The sequence below is a fragment of the Staurois parvus genome, unplaced genomic scaffold (genome assembly GCF_062004578.1).
Source record: "Staurois parvus isolate SC_StPar_1 unplaced genomic scaffold, SC_StPar_1.0 ptg000068l, whole genome shotgun sequence".
In the NCBI taxonomy this organism is placed as follows: Eukaryota; Metazoa; Chordata; class Amphibia; order Anura; family Ranidae; genus Staurois; species Staurois parvus.
In genome coordinates, this window is record NW_028317864.1 from 6,407,640 (window position 1) to 6,429,659 (window position 22,020).

The window sequence follows — 22,020 nt, forward strand, 5'->3', positions numbered from 1 at the left end:
CATCTACAGTATACCACTATCATATATTTGGCCATCTGGATCGCTCCTAAATACCCCAATCGGTCTGTGTATTTCTTGTATTCTTTGCTCTATCTTGCTGTATCCCGCTATCTCCGGAGAGCACATCGGTCCCTTCCCTTCACACTCCTCTTCCCCTTGATTGGATCCCTGATCTGACAGCTCATATACAGTATATATATATATATATATATATATAAAGAAGGTGGCCTGATTAATTCATTAAGGCTGTGATGAAACCATAATTTTGTGTAAATGTAATATTGCAGTAATTGCACATGAGTGAAATAGATAGACACAGTGCAGTGTTGGCGATGGCCACCAAATGGTGAACACTGATCTCCTTGCCTTTCTATCTCACCCACTCTAATACTGATTAAATCTACATGAAGCTGAGGATCATAAGAATTATTGCAGAAAATACAGGAAAAATGTGACCATCCTACATGAATGTGTGTGACAGTCCTCCAACAGATGTTTTATAAATAGACCCCTTGCTGTAAAGGAACGAATCCTAATCTCTATGGACACCGATCAAAACAACTGTCACTCCTGTCACTTTGTTTTGGAAAAAATGCTTTTTTTAATCCCACTGTACTAGCTGTGTGAATTAGCCTTTTAAGCTAACCACAATCGTTAAAATCTCCTATGTAGATATATATATTGTGGCAGTGCATCCTGCCACGGTGGAAATCATGATGGAGACCCAGGATTCTCAACCATACAGGTTGAGGGGCTCCTGGCAGTTCTCATAATACAGAGGAAACTGGCTTATCAGTTTCCTCTTTGGTTTGTAAAGCCTGTTTTGGGACCTGTAGCCTGGAGATTTCTAAGAGGTTTGGGAGGGATGAAATCTCCAATCCTGGGCCCATATTTTGAGAGCAGCCAGCGCGATGATTGCACAGGTGTGTGCAGGCCTTTTTGTGGGGACCAGGCCATGATCCTGGGCTCCTTCCCGGCAGATAGGAGTCAGGAGGGCTCTACCCCGGCAGGCAGGAGGTCACTGCCTTGGAGTCAGGTGGGTTTCACCTAGTAGAGGTGGAAGCCAGACAAGCTGTGTGCGATTGGCTAGCTGTGTGCGGGAAAGCCATTTTTGGATAAAGTCTGCAGGAGACAGACGGAAATCGGTGTACCAGCCAGAAGGCTGAATGTCATTTGAATTGGTTTGATGTGGATACCCCTGCGTGGGAAGATTTAAGGAACTTTTTCTTTCAAATAAAATTGGGCAAAAAGGCCCTTAAAAAAAGAAGCGAGTTGCTGTGTGCTTTGAAGAAGCTCTACCACTGGAAGCGAGTTCCCACAATATTATATATATACACACACACACATAAAAGTATATAAATAAATATAAATGTAGCAACACTTATTTGTTTGTACACAATCCCAAGCAATTTGATTAATATTGTGTTTGTAATCTGCGATCCAAAACAGTCCTTTCTGCAGCAGATAAAAGTGCGTCCTCTCTATACTGAAGTCTCAGACTAAATGATACTGCCCTGCAGGCACTTGTTTTTCTCACCTTGCCCACACTGTGATGTCATCACAGCATTCTAGCTGCCACCACTTTATTGAACAATAACAAAACAACAATACACAAATTCATGGATTTGGTATAAGATTGAATGTAGTGATAAGATCTATTAGCATTTGAACATCAGTATACATTGTATAAAATGTACAGTGAAGTTATTGGTGAATAAAATATTACATATATAGAAGGCGGCCTGATTCATTTATTAAGGCTATGATGAAACCATAATTTCCAATAAAAACGAATAGGCGAAATTTAATATTACAGCAATTGTACATGATTGAAATAAAAAAACAGCGCAGTGTTGGTTATGACCACCTGATGGCGAACACTCCCCTCCTATCTTACCGGCTCTAATGTTGGTACTTCCTGGTTCCTGTCTTCCATCATTGAGGAGAGCGGTGGGGGTGGAGTGCCGTTGTCAGACAGGAAACTGGTGCAGTCTCTGTCAGAGGATGACTTCCAGGGTGGTGCAGGTTATGGGAACCCCAGGAGGGGTGCAGGCCACGAGAACCCCAGGAGGGGAGCAGGTCATGGGAACCCCAGAGGGGTGCAGCCATAGGGTGATGTCACTCCTAGCAATGTTAATGACGTCATTTTGTGGCTGCAGACTGAGGCTGGAGAGTGTAAACATCTCCTGGTGTCTGTCGTCCTCTTCCTGATAAAGGATGAGGTGCCCTGGGTACTGGGGGATGAATTAGAGTGGACTGTGTATGAGTTCTCCATGACCACACATTGCTGGGTAGCTGTATTGTGATAGTACACAGTGTTGTCATGGCTACCTGATGGGTGACAGATCTGTGCCTTGGAATAGTACAGTGCAGTTAGTGCTCTGCCTATTCTGTCTCTCCTGCTGGCATCACCAATGCTTTTAGGTTTTTTGAGTAGGCTGACAGGTTGACAAGTTGTGTTTCTCATTGTCTGGAAAAGGTTTTCACTGGCCACTTCCTGTGAGCTCTGTCGTCATGTCAACCAAAACAGCCTGCGGATCCAGCTGATACACTTGCCCTCCAGAAGATTAGCTCCCCCCCTTCATTACCAGGCCTTTTTTTTTTTGCGCTATAAATAAAAAAAAGACCAGCATTAAAAAAATCACAAAAACGAAACTATTTTTTTTAAATTTCTGCTTTAAAACATATCCAATAAGAAATAAAAAAATCCAATTTCTATATAAATTTAGGCCAATATGTATTCTGCTACATATTTTTGGTAAAAAAAATCCCAATCAGTGTATATTGATTGGTTTGAAAGTTATAGCGTCTATAAACTTTGGTATAAATACTGGAATTGTTTTTTTCATACTAGTAATGGTAGCAATAAGCGACTTGTAACGGAACTGCGGTAGTATGGCGGGCAGTCTGACACTAACTGACACTTTTGACACTGTGGGAACCAGTGACACTAATACAGAGATCAGTGCTTAAATATGTGCCTAACCAGTGTTTATATGTGTGCTGTGAGGTGCTTTGACTAAGGGATGTGTCAGTTTGTATTCCCTGCTTTTCCTGGACAGAGCTCTGTATTGTTTTCATTGACAGCTCTGCTATGTAGTCCTCCTCGCTGATCAGCGGGTGCTGGCAGTCAATCATTGGCTGGCACCCGCTGATTGACTTGTGCTGTGACTAATTCCCCTACCCGAAGAGCTGGATCACGTACTAGATACATGATCCGGAACAGGAGAGCCGCTCTGCCGCTGTACTCCTACGATAGGCAGTCGGTAAGTGATAATCCATGACATAGAAGCTGTTGACATTGCTGATGATCAGCAGATGTCACTGAATTGACAGGTTGCACTCTATGCTGCACACTAAGTTTACATCTCTTTGCATTGGAAATAAAGGTGAACACAATGTATAGGGATATTGAAAACGATAGGGTAGTGACATGAACGCACACATGTAGGTTGAACTGGATGGACCGGTGTCTTTATTCAGTCTTACCAACTATGTAACTGCATTTAAAGGAAGACAGTCAATTTTTCAGGGAACTATCATTTGCTTAGGTATAGCTGGTCATGTGTGCAGCACCGTGGCCACTGCAGATCCTAACTGTGGCTTACATGGCACTGTCCTCAGCTGAAGGGTTTAGTTCCACTTTTAAAGGATGAGTTCACCTTTACGAAAAAAAAAAAACAACTAAATGCACATTACTTTGCAGGTAATAAAATATGCATTTTTTATTATGTTTTTTTTAGGAGACTGTAAAGCCTTGCACCCACAATCAGCAGATGATGGTGTAATGCCACGGTCCTGCAGACTGTCTGTGTAGCTGTCTGTCTGTACCTCTGATATGGACAGGCAGTTACACACGAACAGGATGCTCAGTGAGCTACCTAGAGCACTCAACAGCACCCTGGTAGTTTATTGAGGTCTACAAGCCAACAGCTGCAAAGGTTATAGGTACTTGTAGTTCTTCCATTCACAGAACACTGTGAATAAATGACTTGGCTGGACGGGCGAAGCAACTCCTTGCATGTTTGTTCCGCTTTTGATCTTTATGTTAAATCCTCCTTCTCCTTTTTCACAGGCTCAGCTGCTGGAGCTCAGCACCCAAAACTATCCGCTGTCAGACCATGTGGGATAAAACAACCAGGGTGAGAGCAGAAGGACCTGGCTCCTTCCCCACTCTCTGAATGACTTCCTCAGCCTTTGTATTCATTTTTAACTGTACTTCCTCTATGTTAGAAGCTGTTCTGGATGTCTTTTTCTTCTTCCATGATATAGGAAGTCTTGGTATTTTAAAAATGCCTTTTTTCATTCTCAGAGCTTACATCACTTCAGCAGAAGCAGGAAGCCCGAGAGAGAGAGAGAGAGAGAGAGATTTCCTGAAAGCTCAAAAGGTAACTTGAAGCCATTGTTCAAACCTGTGTGACTTGTCATGTGATTTGTCAGTTTCAAATCACATGACAAGTTTCACCCTATTGTGCGCAATGGAACCAAATTGGTGCAACTCTGACTTTGCAGTGCTGCACCTATTTAAAAAAAAAGGTTCCTGCACTATTTTCTTTTTGTGCGATTTCAGGTGCGACTTGGTTGACATCTGTGTGACTTCATGCACAAATGTATATGCAAGTTGCATTGACAAGCGGCTTTGAAATTGCGTGACTTCCGAGTCAGATTCAGTGTTTTACCTAAAGCAGACCTTGCATAAAAATACAATGTCCTGTTATTTCTAGCTCCTCGAGTAAAAAAACCCTAATTTGAAGATTATATCATTTCTGACAAAACATTTCTTTTATGTTCCATTTTGCCTGTTAAATATACAATTGAAAGGTATAGCTGTTCATCCAGCCAGAAATCTTGTGAGCTGATACCTTCCTATACTCTCTGCCTCTGGACTGTTATCATTTAATATTGTTTCTGCTATCACTATTGACTACAAAACACCTCCCCCTTGTTAGGGAGAAGAGAGGGAGGTGCTTTATAGTTCTAACACACTCCTGACCCGAGGTTGGTAATGCTGCACAGTACAGTTGTCATCCAAGGTCATGAAGTGAGGTAATGGCTGGATTACCAGGCTAAAATAAAGGGAAAAAAGTGTAAAAAGAAAAAGTTATTTTGTTTATTACAGGTACTCGTATAGCGCCATCAATTTACGCAGCACTTTACATATATATCATACATTCAGAACACTCCCTAACCCTCAAGGAGCTTACAGTCTCAGGTCCCTAACTCACATCCATACATACACATACTGGGGCCAATTTAGACAGGATCCAATTAATGTGAGTTAGGGACCTGAGACTGTAAGCTCCTTGAGGGTTAGGGAGTGATGTGAATGTACAATATATATGTAAAGTGCTGTATAAATCGATGACGCTATATGTGTATTGAATAAAATAAAAATACTTGCTGAACCCCTGGCTTCTGACATCCACACCTAGATGAGAGTGACATGACTGTGCCTGCTCACAGAAGCTGGGGAAAGCTGAGGATCCCAAATCCTGGAGCATTCTTGTGGAATTTGGCATTCTCAGCTTTCCCAGCTTAGGGGAGCATACTAAAAGCTGGGGTGTAAGGCGAGTTGTTTTACTTTTTCATCCTAAAGATTTAAATGAATGATGTTTTTTTCAGGGTGGAAGGCTAGAAAATAGTGGGACCTTATGTTTTCATGCTAATCCGTTTTAAAAGTAATCCCTCCCTGAGAGGTTTTTACTTTGTAATCTGTAAAACTTTGCGATGTGAGGTTTATGTACAATCACACCACACACAGTGGTATTGATTTGCTAAAGAAGTAGTTGATCATGAGCTAGAAAATAAAATAAAACACAAATTTGTGAGCGCACATGATTGGATGGTTGCAGTCTGTGCACCTTCCACTATGCGGTTACACAGTTAATATTTATGTTAATGTACATGAGAATTCATATAGTTTATTCTTTGTACCATTTCCTATGGATATTTCTATAGTTAGTTATATGCCGCCACCAGTGGCCTTGTTTGGTAATGCACTTGTTCTTCATATTACCTCCCTGAGATCTATGACACAACTCCTTTGCATATGAAGCTCCTCCCTTCTTTTTGAGTACAGCACTTCCTGTGTCATGGATGCAGCTAACAGACCACATGTAACAGGGACACATGTATTCTCCATAGTACGCTACAGAAAGTATCATCTTTTGTCCGCATAATACTGGAAACCATTCATTCTGCTGTATCCTGTTGTCACATGTACAGAATAAAGCAACTTCTGGATGAACACAGTATTGGTGAGTTCAAGCTATCTGATAAGGATTGCCCACAGTGATTATATCTGCTTACAGGCTAGGCATAGAGGTCTCACAAGGGATAAATTGCTATCACAACAATCTGAGTCAGAATATCCACTCATTTAGTAAAGCCAAACATTTTTTTTAACTTAAATTTAATGCATTCCCAAAAACCCCGCACAAGCTGTTCCCCCCTCCATCCCAATTCTTATAGACTGATCTGCCGCCTCCCACCAATCCAGCAATGTCCCTGCTGCAGAACCACTCTCCTTTCTTCCTGGTCTCACAAGAGACACTGAGGGCAGTGGAGCCATAGGCTCCTGCTGCTGTCAGTCAAACTCCTGTTAGAAGGGAGTGGGGGTGTGGACTTACCTAGGCTGTATGTGTCTATAGATGCACACAGCCCGGCTCAAGAGCTCAGCCACCTGGGTGCTGCCTTAGCATCGAGCTTGCTAAAAGGTAATTGGAGGAAGGAGTGGACAGCATTGGTGGGGGACCACCAAAGAGGAGGTAAGGGACCTCTCTGTGCAATGTCGTTGCACACAGCAGGTAAGTAAAACATCTTTTTTATTCAAACTAAAAGAAAAATAGACTTTAATATAGACTTTTTGAAAAGTGCATTTTCACCTAATGTAATGCATGGAGGTGACTGCAACCTTCTACTCGTGTGTGTTTTTTTTCATGCACAAGACTGGGTATTCTTTGTTATGAACATCTCCTCTATTATCATAAGTGAAAACTTACTTTAAAAGTAAAAATGTACCTTTCCTTTAGTAAATCAGGGTCACTGCACCTGTCTCAGTTGTAATAGACTAGAATTCAATAGATATTGTGAACATTATTTCAGCTTGCTCCATTACTGTCTTGCTGACCATCCACATTACAATCTGATTGTATAATCCCCTTTCCACAACTGACTAGTAAATTGAACGTACTGTTTAGGCAGACCCTGACATTTCATGGTTTTGGTAAACCTAACATTGATTGTGCAGTTACATTTTGTTATGTATTGTCGGCTTTTCATATGGCTCCATTCATTTTTTATGATTGGGAGGAATTTTTTGTGTGTTCAGCCTAGGTTTAGACAAACAGTCCATTTATAATGTGCGCATAGCTAGGTATAGCCACACGATCCAAAGGGTTTCCTTTTATGTTTGATGGGTATATCAGAAATGAAATGATCGGTTTCCTGTGGGCAGCACAGGCATATATTTTATTTCAATACATCTTTACTACATGTGGCAATATAACACTTTGGTCGCGTGCACATTGCCATTGCTCGTAGCTTCCAATAGGCAATCACCTTTAATTTTTTTTACTATTTATGTTACGATGAAAGTGCACCTTCCTTTTGCTCCCCTGCTCCTCCATTCGACTACTAATAGCCAAGAGAAGTGGCCGGTCTTTGGGCATGGGGGAACATGCGTCTCACTCCCCTTCCTCCTATGTGACAGCACTGATGCTTGGTGATTTGCCTAGCATTGTCAAATGAGGGCAGGGAGAGTCCTCAGTCCTAAGCATGCATGAGCATTTATTGCTATTGAGGGGAAGGTTAGGTGAACCTGTTGCTTTGCCCTGTGTGGGCAATACACAGGTTCCCTTTGAAGCCTCACCTAGTGCCAGTAAGGGCACTTTTATTGGACAGAGGATGGTATTTGGAGAAAAGTGTTTGTTACCCCACCATTTCATATTCCTGATATGTGCCTGCTGTACCATGTTCTTGTATGAATAAGTAGCCTGTTCTCTTTGACTTGCTTGTTTTGTGTGAAACCTCTGGTGTTCCTGCCAGTCCCTCTGCTTTCCAAAAAAAAAAAACTGATCACACTAAGCAGGAGAACACACCGTGGTCAGTTTTCTAGCTATGCTGGGAACTCATCCTGTTCTCCTCACACAGCCTTTCACTGGGAAGATCAGTGTGGTGCTGTTTCTCCACACCCAGCTCTCTGAGCTCCTTATGCAGGTGAGAGCAGAGGGTATGTGATCACTTATAAAAAAGAAGAAAAAAAACTGAATGGGTTGTTTTATGAGGTGAGGGTTTACAGTCACTTTACATTAGGGCAATCCATTCCCCCCTAACAAAAGTAAAGTAAACCTGACAAAGGCACAGAAGAAGCTTTTGTGACTTACAAAGATATTGATAGGAAACTTGTTTAAAGGATAGGTCTACCTTAGGTGGAACATGTAACATGTTCCCGGTTTTTAGGGTGGAATATGTAGCATGTTCTTGCTCCTGCAGCCTCTCCCCGATCCCCCTTCTAATTGTGACAACAGGCCGGGGATTTTCTCTCTGCACCCGCTGTCACAATGTAAAAAGAATGTGGCCGTGCAGGGCTTTGCCCACACTGCCGTGTCTTTCATTCACAGAGTCTGCGGGTGCAATGCTTTGCAGACTGTTACAAAAATTAAGTAAATAAATGTACATTTTTTTTTACCTGCAAAAAATGTGCATTTATTATTTTTTTAGAAAGGTGAACTTATCCTTTAATTATTAGGCTAGGTTGACACCTATGTAGTTTGCGTTTGATCGGTTTCTGCTGTGCGTTTTGCCTTTTTTGCACATGTGGTTTGCATTTTTATTTTTTCCTTCCAACTTGCATCAAAACGCATCAAAAACGCACTACATGCTTTTCTGCAGTGTCTCCATTGAAGTCTATTGAACCAAAAACGCAACATTTTGCATTTAAAAAGTCCCTGACCCTTTCCAAAAACCGCACCGGGTGAAGACGCGGAGATGTGACCCTGTCGCATAGGAAATCATGTTAAATAGACTGCTGTGCATTTCTGCAAAATGCAATGGAAAATGCATTGGTGTGAACCTAGACTTAGGCAGGGTTTGAAGTGGAGTGCATGTCCCATAGGAAATCATGTTAACCTCTCGCCTACAGGGCACTTATACCCCCTTCCTGCCCAGGCCAATTTTCAGCTTTCAGTGCTGTTGCATTTTGAATGACAATTGCGCAGTCATGCAACACTGTACCCATATGAAATTTTTATCTTTTTTTCACATAAATAGAGCTTTCTTTTGGTGGTATTTAATCAACACTGGATGTTTTATTTTTTTGCGCTATAAACAAAAATATTGCAAAATTTTATAATTAAAAAAAAAGGTTTTTCTTTGTTTCTAATTTTTTGCTAACAGGTAATTTTTCTCCTTCACTGATGTGAGTTGATGAGGCTGCATTGATAGGCGTCAATGATGAGGTGGCACGGATAGGCAACACTGATGGGCACTGATGAGGTGGCACAGATAGGCATCACTGATGAGGTGGTACGGGAAGGTAGCACTGATGAGGTGGTACGGGAAGGTAGCACTGATGAGGTGGCATTGATTTGCTGGCACTGAATGCTGCACTAATAGTGGGCACTGATAGGCAGGACTGATGGGTGGCACAGGTGGGTGGCACTGCTGGGCACAGGTGGGCAGCACTGATGGGTACAGGTGGGTGGCACTGCTGGGCACTGATCATCAGTGCCAATCCGTTTGCTGACAATTGCCGGTTCTCAGCAGTACTTTCCTCATGCTCTGACAGCGTGAGGAAAGTGCAGCCGATAACCAGCAACTGTATTTACCCAGTGATCTTCTGTGACATTGGACACGGCTGATCATATGGTAAAAGTCCGCTGTGATTAACCTTTTACCATATTGCGTGATCAGCTATGTCCGGAGAACACAGCGATCACCGGTGGCGCTGCGTGCACGAAGGGGGTGTGTTCTGGGTGGACTTCAATGGACGCCCTCCCAGAACTTGACAACCGCGCTGTAGCCTTCTTTTGGCTGTAGCGCAGTTAGGAAGTAAATGGACTGCAGTGCATTTCTACAAAACGCAATGGAAAACGCATATATGTGAACCTAGACTTAGGCAAGGTTTGAAGTGGAGTGCAGGATCCCCTTAAAATAAGAAAATGCATGTATAAAAAAAAAAATGCATACTCAGACCACAGAAAGCACTTGCTTTTCAAAGCCTACATACATTGCATGAATGGCACTCTTTGTGCACTGTTGAGGCCTTTAGTTTCTTATAACTGTTGCTAATTTGTTTAGAGGCACTCGGCAAGAGCAAGGAAGATGGGAACTCTAAGATTCCTCCTTCAGACATGCATCATTCTGAGTCTGCATACCGGCAGATAGAGAGGAAAACTATATGTTGTAATAGGAGCAGGTAAGGGAGACCTAGAGCACCCATTTCATTTTGAAGGTTTTAGGGCAGGTTGAAAGGATGATATGGGTGTCTGCATCATAAATTAGGAATATGCAAATACTTGAATGCCCATAGCCTGCTGCAAATTCACTTTTATGCTCTCGATTTGCAATTTTGGGTCAAAGTAAATGGGTTTTCTTTATAGCTGTCTCTTTCTAATACTTATTCCACCGCACTCCCCTGGGAACCCCATTGCAATTCGGAACCCTTGGAAATACCTGGTAATTCCTCATTTGGGGTAGAATGTGAGCTTCTTCTCTTCCTCCCACTATACAGATCACAGTGTCATGTTTGAGCATTTACACATAGGGAAGGTCCTTAGTCCTGTGTAAGCTCTGACACAGACCAATATGGAGCATACAGGAGGCTTCCACTCAGGGCTCTAGCAGGTGAAAGTGGCAATAAGGGAGCTCAGTGGAGGTTGGCTATATAGAGAACTTTTTACTTTTTCCATTATGGACACAATTACAGGTTTACTTTAAATTAAAAAAAAACATATAAAATATTATGGGGTTGATTTACTAAACACTACAGAGTGCAATATCTGGTACAGCTCTGCACAGAAACCAGTTTTTTTTTGTCAAAGCTTAATTGAACAAGCTGAAATTAGAAGCTGGCTACCATGCACAAGTACGCCAGATTTTGCACTCTCCAGGTTTAGCAAATCAACCCCTATATATTTCCTTTTAAGATAAGTTGACTTTAATGTACACTGCCAGGGGACTGCACACACAAAAAAGCTGTATTTATGACTACTAACTCCCTTTCCTCTCTTATTCCAAGGACTGGATATGTTTTAATTCTTTACATGAGGAATGCAGAGGGTCAATGATGCTGGCGTACGGATGGATAACAAACAAGGGTATTAAGAGCAGCAAAAACAAGTGCTGGGTTCTTTCCCAAATTTACAACACTACTTTATATATATCAAGAAACAAAAGAAAGCTTATATGAGATGTTAGTGATTAGTTTACACATTTTTATTCTTTTTTGCTTTAACACTTATTTAAATGTAATATTTTAAAATCTGCTGCTTTCATTTAAAGTGGTTGTCAACCTCAAACATTAAATATGAGGAAACCATAGCCCTCAATAGTGTGTACATGAATCACTTCTGACAAGTATTCCTGACACCAACAGAAAGATGGTGACATGGGAGGGGCCTCCAGCTGATTGGCAGCCTCCACTCTGCAGAGCTCAGTGAGGAGAGGTCTGAATGATAGAGGGAAGATAGACCTCTCTCTCTACACAGGAACAGAGTATAACTTCAGGTTTCTGCCCCCTTTGTTTTGAAATCTTAGACAAGCTTTATAAATTCAGCACTTTGTACCTGTCTATCTGTAGTCTTCTCCTCTCTACATCCATTCAAAGAGGATTTGTTTCATTTCTGTATATCACCTGAGGCCAGTCACTTCACTGGGTACATGTAAGGGTTTACAACCACTTTAAAATAATCCCTTGTGATTCTGCTGTGAAGGTTCTCAGGAATTTCCTGCTCTATGGTGACAATTCTGTGTAGTGCTCCTGCAATGTCGCCCTGTCACTTTGGCTTCTGATGAAATGGTCACTTGTCATCTCCAACGCACAATAGGCAGACACTGTTCACTGTTGTCACCATCAGGATCGTCTGTATTTTCTAGCATCAATGAAACTATGATTTCATCATTAGAGGTAATTTGTTTGTACACACCACAAGTCACAAATACCAAGAATTATGCTTTACATTTCAAAAAGTTACCTAAATTACATTATAACTATTTTGCTTTTTTTTCTGTTATGTTTTTTGATCACTAGAGGGCAGCAAAGCCTTTAATATGCAAAGAAATAATATCCATATACCTTTCACCAGTCTAGTGGTTGTGTTTGTAAAATATGATGGGTCATGGCATTCCTAGTTTTTAAAGACAGGATTGGGGGGAGTTTTATGGCTAAATGGGGCAACTTTAAATGTCCCTGACATTACAGGGACTCTTTTTATTTTGTTTCATATGTAACTGTCCAAATGTTAGGACAGAACATATTGGCTTCATAAAGGATGAACAGAAGAAGTTGGTCACAAGTGACAAGGAAAAAGGAAGCTGTATTAAATACATTCTTCTAAATGAAAAGGAGGTGTATAATAAACAAACAGTGTTGTTAAAAACACTGTATTGAATGTACCTTTGTGACTGAAAGAGACCAGTGTTCAAAAAAAAGAATTAAAAAAGAATAAATCACAGGACCAGATGGAGTACACCAGAGAGTTCTCATAGAACTTAGCCATGTTACAGCCAGACCATTATTCCTAATTTTTAATGGAAGTGTACAAACTAGAATGGTACCAACAGATTGGCGAAGAGCAAACGTGGTGTCAATAATCAAAAAAAAGGGCCAAAATATTTCCCTGGGAGCTAAAGACCAATCAGCTTAAAATCAATAGTATGTAAACTATTGGAAGGCACAAAAAGGGTCCTTGTAAAAGGAATGGTAAAGGACAATCCAAGAATTTGCTAGCAAAAAGGATATAATTATTAGTAAAAAAAATGTCTTTATGAAGAGCCATGGGTTGCCATACCAACCTTTTTTTTTTTTTTTATTCCATAAAAGTTTATTGAGAAGTGACAACATGTTACAGAAATGAATGTCTCATTCAGGTCATAGACAAAGCTTAAACCAAAATACAGAAAGAAACAACAAGGTAGAGTGTAGCACCGTGGATAACATGAGCACGTCCGGTCATGACAAAGATAGGCCTGTAATACTCAAGTGTCACTATAATGCGATACAGAGGGTAGTAGCAGCATACCTTCATCAACTACGTATTGGCGCGCTAACCTGTGCAGGGAGGAAGTGAACACTCGGAACCTAAACCAAAATCAGTACGCTATCGTGAAACGAAGAGAACATCGCAATGTAAGTGTATATGTCGTGAGTACCGTTGACGAACCTAGACGAGGTAATCTATCCACATTCCAAGTAATCCTGGATGCAACAATGTCTAAGCCTGATAGATGACTAAAAGCCTGTCAAGGAGAGAAGAAAGGAGAATAGAAGAAAGATAAAGGAACAGGAAAAGAAAAGGATGGGAGTCAGAATAGAGTGAGAAAAAAAAAGGGGGGGTGGGGGGAGGGTAGGGGGGAAGGGAGAGAAGGAGGGGCAGGAGGCAAAAAGGAAACAGGAGGCAGGAGCTGTGAAGATTGTGTCAACATTTATATTGTAAGTCATAAGTGGATGTGTCTAAAGACTAGACTATCACCAATGTTAAGCAGGCAGATATAAATTACCAAAAAAGGGGTCATGACCATGTAGACTAGGAAAGGATAAGGGGTATAACCAGAGGTAGGGCTGAGTTCAATCAGGTATCCTGACCCATGAGGGATCTGTATGTAGGGGTAGTTACAAAGTGGGTCCCACAGGCCCAAACATGTGAGTATTTGGTGGCATATCAAGTGCAGTCGCAATCAGTTCCTCCATCTCCGCCACTTTGCCCACACGAGTGAGCCATTCGCGTATAGATGGGGGGTGGGTGGAGCCCCATAGAACGGGAAGACAGAGTCTGGCTGCGTTGATCATATGCATAGCTAGGGATTTAAAATACTGACTCTTAGGAATGGGGGTATGATGGAGCAGTAGCTGAGCAGGAGAGAAAACTATGGGCAGAGTGGTCACTGAAATCACCAGCCGGTGGACCTCTTGCCAGAATGGTTGAATAAGTGGACAAGACCACCAGATATGGAAGAAGGAGCCATCTGGTGTCCCACATCTCCAGCACACGTTGGGAACAGAGGAGTTGAAACGATGAAGTCTGGAGGGGGTACGATACCATCTAGAGGCCAATTTGTAGCCGTTTTCCTGCGTCGAGATGTTACTCGAGCAAGTGTGGGAGTACATGAATGTTAGGGATCCGGGTATGACCAGAAATGTGTGGACTGACACAGGGAAGTAACAGGCTTCAGGAATGATATAATAATATAATTTATTATTAGCTACCCAAATATACAACGCACAGTAAACAAACCAACCTTCCACTAATCTTAGTATGTGCAGGAACACAGGCGCAGTCAGGGCTGGAGAGGTTGAAGGGTCAGGCCAGCCATATGGTTCTGTTAACGACCGTCTGGTGGTACCCCTAGCAGTCCTCAGGACAGGATTCCCCAGGGCGCGGAGTCTAAGTCCCAGTCTGCTTATTCACCAGGGCCCCTGATGGTGGGGATGGACTTGGAGCAGACAGGAACCAGGTCGCGGCCCCCGAGTACACCTGCCCGTGGTAGAGGGATCCGCCAGAAGTATATGCAGGTAGAAAGCGTGATGTGAAGAGGCAGAAGGTGTGAGCAGGGATGGCTGGATCCGTGCAGGATGAATGGATCGTCTGGGTAGCGTAAGGCGTAGTCAGGCAGGCCAGGTCAGCAACATGTGGGCAGCGAGGTACCGAAGGAGCAGGCAGAGAATAGTCAGGGTCACAAGCCGGGTTCAGTAACTCACGGGCAGTGCGGTACAGAGGATCAGGCAGAGAATGGTCAGGGTCACACACCGGGTTCAGTAACTCACGGGCAGCACGGTACAGAGGATCAGGCAGAAGGATGGTCAGGCAAGCCAGGGGATAAACAGGAGACGGTCAGCAGGGTCAGGAACAATGCAGAGTCGGCAACAAATCAGATAGGCAGAGGAACAGGAACACATGATACAAGGTACAGGGGCTCATGGGAAACAACACCAAGGCCCTGACTGCAGGTCTGGCCATTCCTTAAATACACCTCCTGCAATCAGTCTCAGGTGATGGCTGCCTGCAGGAGTGAGCTTCTGATTGCTGAGAGCACCCGCTGGCCAGCCCTGGTACTGCAGCCCACACGGCAGGTGAGTCCCACCACCAGTGCTGAGTCCATTCCTGGAAATGAATATGAATATCCGAATCTGTCTCTAGGTCTCTGTTCCATGCACGACAGGAGGGGAAAGAATTGTAAGTCCTGCTGTCCCCTAGGAGAGGGTACATTTCGGAGATCAAATGCATCCGTGGTTCGGATTTAGAGCATTAAGGTTCAAACGGAGTAACAGGACGAGTCCAATTATGGTGGGATTTATGTAAAAGCAAGAAGTGTCTAATCTGAAAATAGGTCCAGAGTGGGAATTCGCAGATATTCAAGCTAACCTTCAGCTCCTGTAATGATTTCACCTTGCCTGAGTGAAGAAAATGTTTTACTAGGATCTGATCATACGGCCAGTAATTTGATAAGAAATCCTTGTGCAGCCCCAGGGGAAAATCTGGATTCAGGCGAATCGACGTCAAAGGACAAGGAGAGTCTGAGATGGACGCCGTTTTACATGCCGTGCGAAAAACTCCTAATGTGGGCCCTACCAAAGGATGGGAGAGGAGAATTTTAGGTGTGTGCTTCGGCCATAGCCAAGGGATCGATGGTAGGGGTACGGGCGAGAAGGCCTTCTCTAAGTGGACCCAGTGTTTGGAAGCAGAATGAATGTGCCAATCGACTATGCGGGAAAGATGACACGCCCAGTAATAGCGGTGTAAGTCAGAGAGCCCAATTCCCCCGCTGAGTTTAGGACGGGTTAGCTGAGAAAACGAGACCCGCGGACGTTTGTGGTTCCATAGAAATAGTGAACATATTTTCTTACAGGAAGCAAAGAATGTCATCGGCAGTTGAATTGGTAGAGTTTGGAAGAGATATAGAAGACGCGGAAGTATATTCATTTTAATAATCGCAGCCCTACCAAACCAAGAGAAGCAAGGGCGATGCCACTTGTTTAGATCTTCTTGTATGACCTTAAGAACCGGTAAGAAATTTTTGGCATAAAGATTGTCCAGATTACGGGTCAGCTGTATACCAAGATAAGGAAGGGCATCCCTCTCCCACTGAAATGGGAAATGGGACTCACAGAAGGACACGATATCAGTGGGAAGGGTTATGTTGAGGGCGAATGACTTGGAAAAATTAATTTTGAGGTTCGACAAGAAGCGGGAAAAAAGCAAAGTCTTTCAGCAAACTCGGTAGGGTGGTGCGAGGGCCAGCCAAAAATAGGAGAATATCGTCCGCATAGGCAGCGAGTTTGTATTCTTTGTCTGCAACCTTGATCCCCTTAATGTCTGGGTTAGCGCGAATTTGTCTCAGAAGAGGCTCAAGGGAAATGACAAACAGGAGTGGGGAAAGGGGGCAACCCTGACGAGTGCCATTTCCAAGGCGGAAAGGGTTTGACAAATGTCCATTAACCCGGACTCGAGCTGTAGGGCCCGAGTATAGGGTCATGATAAAATTCAGCATCTTCTCACCCAGGCCCAATCCCATCAGTAATCCCTGCAAGTAATCCCATGCAATCCTGTCGAAGGCCTTCTCTGCATCCAACGAAAGGAAGAAACCCGGAGTGTTAGATTTGCAAAGCCAGTGGTGGAGATTAAGGGCCTCAATAGTATTGTCCCTAGCTTCTCTACCAGGGATAAATCCCACCTGATCCAAATTAATTAGGGAGGGGAGCAAAGGGAGAAGTCAGTTAGCAAGCATCTTTGCAAACAACTTAATATCCACATTCAGCAGGGAAATGGGTCTGTAATTAGATACCTGGGTATTGTCTCTGCCGCTTTTGGGGATGACGGAAATGTGTGCTTCTAACAGCCTGTGATGAGGCCTAGAAGACTGAGAAAGAGTATTGAAAGCAGAAAGAAATGGAGTACCCAGGATGTCCAGAAAGGATTTATAACAAGCCGCCAAAAAGCCGCCAGGGCCCGGGCTTTTGCCCGCTTTCAACTGCCGTACTGCATACTGCAGCTCGCTTAGGGTCAAATCTTGGTCCAGCGAAAGGACCGTCTCCTCGGGGAGAGCATTCGGACCATGAAGACAGAGGAATTCAGAGATCAGAGATGCTCAAGACCTGTCGATATGCATCGGGGGACGTTCCGGTGGAAGATTGTAAAGGGATTTATAGAAATGTCCAAAACGAGAGGCGATATCAGGGTTGGATGTGGCCATCGTACTGTCAGGACCTCGTATTTTATGTATAGTCATATGGGATCGTTTTTCGCGGCGAGCCCTAGCAAGAAACTTCCCTCTTTTATTGGCAAACTCATAATAAAGCTTTTGGGAGAGAATGAATCTTTTCTTGACCACTTTGCCCAGTTCAGTAAGAAGTTGCAAATGGATATTCGTGAGTTCCGAAAGAGTCGACGCAGCCAGAGTCTGTTTATGTGCTCTCTCCAGAGAGCGTATCTTATCTGTAAGTAGCTGCAAGCGTTTCTGTCTGTCTTTCTTACGCCTCGTCGCTGCCGCTATGAGGCAACCCCGGATAACACATTTAGGGGCTTCCCACTGCGTAATGGGAGAAGTATCTGAAGAGCCATTTAAAGAGAAGTATTCACCCAATTGAGAGCGAATTTCCTGTTCGATTGCACAGTCCGCGAGGAGCGAGGCATCTAAGCGCCACAGCTTCGAGCAAGCATGTTTCTCCGGGAGCCGCAAGGTTATGGTTATAGGGTGGTGATCGGAGAGAACCATCGGCTCTATGGAAGTAGCATGGAGGAATGGGAGGTCCGACTGCGACAGGAAGAAGTAATCAATCCTAGAGTATTTATTGTGCGGTGGAGAAAAGAACGTATAATCCTTGACAGTAGGGTTGAGTGTGCGCCAGGAATCATGTAATTGCAAGTGTTGCAACTGCATATGTATTTGCTTGAGGGCCTTAAAAGGCAAAAACGAACTGCCCAAGGAGGAATCTAGCAATGGGCTTAATGGAACATTCACGTCCCCCCCCAAGTATCAACATACCCGATTGAAAATCAGCCAAGTAGTAGCAAGCAACCGCATAAACTTAACCTGCTTGGTATTGGCAGCATAAATGTTAGCAAGTGTGATGGGTCTGTTGGAAAAAGAGCCCTTTACAAACAGATATCTGCCCTCAGGGTCAGCAAGGGAGTCCTGTATCACGACTAGGAGATGTCTGACGAACAGGATAGCTACCCCCTTCGACTTAGCCAGTGGGTTGGTGGCATAAAGAACAGTAGGGTATCGGAAGTTAAAAAGCTTGGGTATGGAATCTTGGCGGAAATGCATCTCCTGTAAAAAGACTATATCCGCTTTTTGCTTGTGCGCATAAGAAAGCAACATTGACCGCTTTTCGGGAGTGTTCAACCCCTTAACATTGAGTGAAAGAAATTTTAAGGACCGCAGTCCCGCGTTTGAGGCGGGAGAGGGCATGACTGCGGAACTGGTTTGCGTAAGCCCGATGATAAAACTTCAAACATGCGGGGAGAAAGAAAGAGAGAAGAAAAAAAAAAAAAGGGGGGGAAGGGGGGAGGGAGTGGGGGAAAAGGGAGAGAAGGAGAGGGGGTAAAAAGCAAGAAAAAAGAGAAGGGGCAGGAGAACTGAGAGAGAAAAGAAAGATGGAAGAAAAAGGGGGAAAGTACTACACGGCTTGGGGAGAAGACCTGCTAGTCCACGTATGGGAGGAAGAGAACAGAAGAAGGGAGGAAAGCTAGAAAAAGAGGAAGAGTGGAGCTGAGGGAGAAGGGAGGAGAGAGAAAAGAAAAGAAAAAGTAGAAGAGAGGGAACTAATAATAGTAACCAAATGTATGCGTTCAGTGAAAGCTCGCAGAGCTCACTGTGTGGGGAACGAAGCAAGCATTGAGCCAAGAATGAAGCAACCGCCGGCCGGTCGCCTTATACAGTGCATGGCAAGAAAAAGGAGGTGAGTGTTGGAAGGGAGGGGCTCAAGGGAGGCATGTAATACCGTTTAATTTGGAGGTCTAACTAAAAGGGGAAGGTCCCCGGACATCCCCAAGAGGTGGCAAGCCATGAGGCGTATGTGGGTGCCCACGGCAGACATGTTGACCAAGTGGGGCAACAATTACGGGATTCCAGGCCAAGATTATTCCAATAGATGTATTGGGTGGGTATCCGGGAGCTAACCAAACCTGCGTGGGGACAGGGCAAATTATATCTACACGAGATCAGTACATACAGGCAAGACATGTTGTGTGGTGGGTCTGTGAAAGGCCTTGAGAATTATTACAGGCTTTTCAGTTTAAGAAGCAATAATATAACACATCAACAAATTCCATAAAGGAAAAAAAAAAATGCAATACAAACACCAATGTCAGGGGAAAACCCTAGAACACATTAACCCCCAGCTTCAGGCATCCGGACTACTTAGGAGCCCCATACTCAACCCTCGGCCCGTTACCCAGTGAGAATGAGCTCATCTAAATATTGCATAGTATGGGACAGATTCTACCAAAACCCCCTATGACATCCGACGAGCATCTCCTCTTGCATAGCCAGCGCTAGAGGGAGGGGGAGGAAGGGGTCGAGGGGACAGGCCCCTAGGACTGGAAGGATGCATAGAGTCCTAAATCAACCTCCGCCATATGTGCTTAAGTAAGAGCAGGTCACAAGGGGGCACACCAACCTGCTTCACGCGGCCTCACTCAGAGTGCGCAGAGGTGATGTTTGTTCACACAGCGTCATTTGAAGTGTAGTAAAGCCACCATTAATGCCCTGGCTGCCACATTGTGAAGTATACCTCTCTCCCTCCATCCCCATCCCCCCCCCACAGAAAGCAAGCGTCCCCCATCAAATTCCCGTATATAGTACAGAACTCAGAGGGGATACCAGGTTCAGCCAAGGGCTCCATATAAGGTATGCTTCGGAAGCATGAACAGAGGCAACCCCCCTCAGTTACACAGATCCTAAAAAGCTGCAGAACCACCTCATATGGAGCAGGGTCACGGCCCGGAATTGCAGAGCATTACAAACTTGAAGGAGCCGGCCTTCCCGAGAGCTTTCACTGAACAGGAACGAGAGGAACTCGAGGTAGGAGGTAAACTGGTCACCCGGAAGGAGAGAGAGACACCTGCCGCTGAAGCAAGACCGCTCCTCATCAGCAGCCGGCATAACGCTGAGAGATAGCTCCTCGATGCGAGAGGCACAGATGTCTGTGGCGTGATCAGAAGGCGTCCCTTGTTAGCTATGGAGAATCCGTAGGCCAATGGGGTGCCCACAGGCTACCGAGATTAAACAAGTCTCCCGAACTATAGGCTAGCAGGTGCAACCCAAAAACCTGGGGAGGTGGCATATCAACATGGAAGACTAAAGCCTGCTGGGGAAACTGTAGAGAGGCAACAGGAACCGTTAAGGCAGACTATTAAAGCCCTACTCAAAGCAATAGTGGCTGGCCAGACACATACTAACATGAAAACCAGAAAGTCTGAAGTCTGCTTGTGTAGCGGATCATTAGGTCTCATGCCGAGGCTTTCTGTGTGCGGGGGAGGCCGTCGGACTGGAAGTGGCCATGGAATCCCCTGCAGGGAGTCGTGGAGGAGTTGAAGGGATCGTCCGGCGCCGTCGTTGAGCAAGGCCAAGCCCATCTGTTGTGCTGTCCTCAGCTCTCATATCTTGGGCATGTGGCAAACTCATAGACCCGTACCAATCGGGGAAGGCAATCAGAGGAATATCTAAAGCAGAGCAAAAAAGTGGTAATTCTTCAGAGACTCGTAGGTTGAGATTGTGGCCATTCACTTGTGCAGAAAGGCAAAACGGGAACCGCCATCTGTAGGGGATATTGTGTGAGCGGAGAGTATCCAATAAGGGGCTTTAGGGACATCACAGGGTTCCACCGATTCAGGAAGGCCACGAACCCTAATGTTGCGTCTGTGTCCACGATTGTCTAAATCCTCGATATGTCTATAAAATTCTCGAATGGTCGATACGTACAGCGCTAATTGTTCTTGTAAATCTGCAATGCCGGCCTGATTCTGCCTGATGGCCAGCTCCACCCGTTCCACTCTTGTGCCCATTGATCGGATATCGTCCCTCAAATCGTTAAGGGCAGTGGTTAGTGTGGTGGTCAGAGTAGATTTTTTGTCGGCTGCCACGGCCTGGAGGTCCCTCAGTGATAGGGATTGTATAGCAAGTGAAGAGTCCAGCTGTGGCACTGTGTCCAGCACAGCATATGTGGCTGTGCTTGTAGAGCAGCCTGTGTCTGTGGCTGCAGAGGGAGGGGGATGATGCTGGAGAGGGAGAGGGCTGCGGCCCATCTCTCTGCTTGGAGCGGAAGAGCTCCTTTATATGCCTTCCCTGCGTGTGCTGACCCCCGGGGACCGCGATCTGGCCCCCGGGAATGTCCTGTTAGTCTCCCCCATGTCAGAGGGGAGATGTCTCACCCGTCCGTGCAGAGCGGCAGCAAGGCAGGATCCGGCTGGTGGGAGCTCTGCACTTAGGCGGCCATCCTCACTCGCGGCTTGGCCACGCCCCCGGCTTGGCCACGCCCCCCATACCAACCTTTTTACAGTCTATAAAAAGTGAGCAGTTATTTGAATAGAGGGAGACCCATGGAAATAGTTTTCCTAGCATTTGATATAGTACTCCACAAATGCTTAATTTACAAATTATGGTATTTTGGCATTGATGGAACTGTATGTACATGAAAACAAGTAACAGGAGCACATTCATAGATTTATGATTAATGACATATTTTCTGAATGGTCCATAATTGTGAGTTGTGTGATGCAGGGCCCTATCCTGGAAACAATTCTGTTTAATTTGTTCATAAACAATATAAAGGTTGGAATAAAAAGAGTTTAATCTCAG

The 22,020-nt window shown here is 44.3% G+C and overlaps 1 protein-coding gene across 2 annotated transcripts in view; it reads left to right on the top strand.

The window, feature by feature from the left end:
• Positions 1-22,020, top strand: part of PTGES (prostaglandin E synthase) — a 256,421-nt gene that overhangs the window by 22,840 nt on the left and 211,561 nt on the right. For both annotated transcript variants that reach the window (XM_089669075.1, XM_089669074.1), the window contains exons 3-4: positions 4,076-4,142; positions 4,313-4,388. The gene's annotated coding sequence lies outside the window, so the exon portion shown is untranslated. The remainder of the gene's footprint in view (positions 1-4,075; positions 4,143-4,312; positions 4,389-22,020) is intronic.